Source organism: Aphanomyces invadans, assembly GCF_000520115.1.
Source record: "Aphanomyces invadans strain NJM9701 unplaced genomic scaffold supercont1.62, whole genome shotgun sequence".
Lineage (NCBI taxonomy): Eukaryota > Oomycota > Saprolegniomycetes > Saprolegniales > Verrucalvaceae > Aphanomyces > Aphanomyces invadans.
Window position 1 is genome coordinate 317,906 of NW_008580207.1, and position 1,632 is coordinate 319,537.

Genomic DNA, 1,632 nt, shown 5'->3' on the forward strand with positions numbered 1-1,632 from the left:
GTCGATGTCCAAGCACGACAGCAAGAAAGCCTCGTGATGCGACAAGGGCTTATTCGTACTGATCTCTGGCCAAAAATCATCTTGATTAGGACTACAGTGGAAGCATCGCCAAAATTCCGTGCTCGAGTTCATGGATTATGTCAAAATCATGCTGGTTGCCCAGTTCTAGATCATTCGGGCCGCAAAGGCTTCGGAAATTCTGAAGAGTCCGGGTTAAGATGCTTCTCGACGATGTGTTAAGGGACAGGATGGCCACAGGTGCGTCCCATACTATCAAGACCCTGAAGATCTCCACTGCATCGGGATCGAATGGTCGTCGTGCGCTAGAATTGGCGACGGTTTGCTGGGCCTGTCACGGGAATCACAGGATTGAAATCTGGGCTGAGAAGATAGCCATTCGGGGCAGGATGAAAGCGAAATGGACTGGAAAGAGGGAGAGGAAGACTCTCACATCAAGCTGTGAAGTCTGTCCTGCGTTTGGCATAGCTGGCTGCGGAAGGATGTTGCTGGTCTAAGATCGCAGGAGTCGCTCTGGAGAAGCCCTTCTCAACATTGATTGACTCGGAGAGTGATCTCAGAATGTACTGCACTGATACTCTTGACGACCACATTACCAAGCCTTCTCACATGGCCCTTCAGGAGAAGGAGTAGTCTACACCGCAAGTTATTGAAGGTTTTGGCGGTGGATTGTTGTCGCTATTCAAGCACATGCTCCTGCCCGAGCTGGTTATCCTGAGAGAAAATGTGCCCTTGGTGTTGAAGTACGTGAACGACCTCTAGGAACCAAGGTACCTATCAACTGTGACACCTTCGATGGCACGACTGTGTACGACGAAGCAACGATGCAGGCGACGTTCAGGGGCCATTTGCACAAAATCATAGTGACACGACGCCCGCCCTCCAGAACCTCTCCGCCGGCGCCAGGTGGTGTCGGTGCTCATCATTGACGGTGTCCGACAGGGAGGGTCTCGGCGCACCCCTCTCTGCGCCGGAACTGAGTGCTGCCGAAGAGCCATCACCCTCCTGCATAAAGGAGGTGATCGAAGCGTGCCAAGCAACTACCGACCCGTTTCGCTCAGGCGCTCTCCCGAGCCCTGGCGTTTCGACTCCTCCAGTACGCCCCCAGCTCGTCTACCCCGCCCAAGCCGGATTCGTATCTGACCGGTTGCTAAACGACCACGTCTCCCTGATGCAGACCCTCGAGGATCAGGACAACTACGCCACGTCTCTCTACTTCTACAAGGTGTATGACACGGTCGACTAAGACTTCCTAGTCCTTGTGTACGAGTAAACGATCCCTAGTTGATACCCACCACAGTTAATGCATTTGAATAATTGTTTCATACAAATTTCTATATATTATTTCCCCACAACGTTTTCGCTACTGGCTAACCATCATTCCATAGTCCCACGAGGGGTGATTGCTTCTTTTGAAGGGTGTCTTACTTTCTTTAAGGAAATCAAATGCAGAAAAAGTCGCCTTACCAACTGGGATAGACTGGGGATTCGGGGAATCGAACCGGGGACATAGTTGACACCCGACACCATAAACGGCTTGGCCTAAATGGATCCCTTAAGAGTGATTGCTTAAAATGAACCTGTATAGGAAATTTAACATGTTTCCTTGAAAGA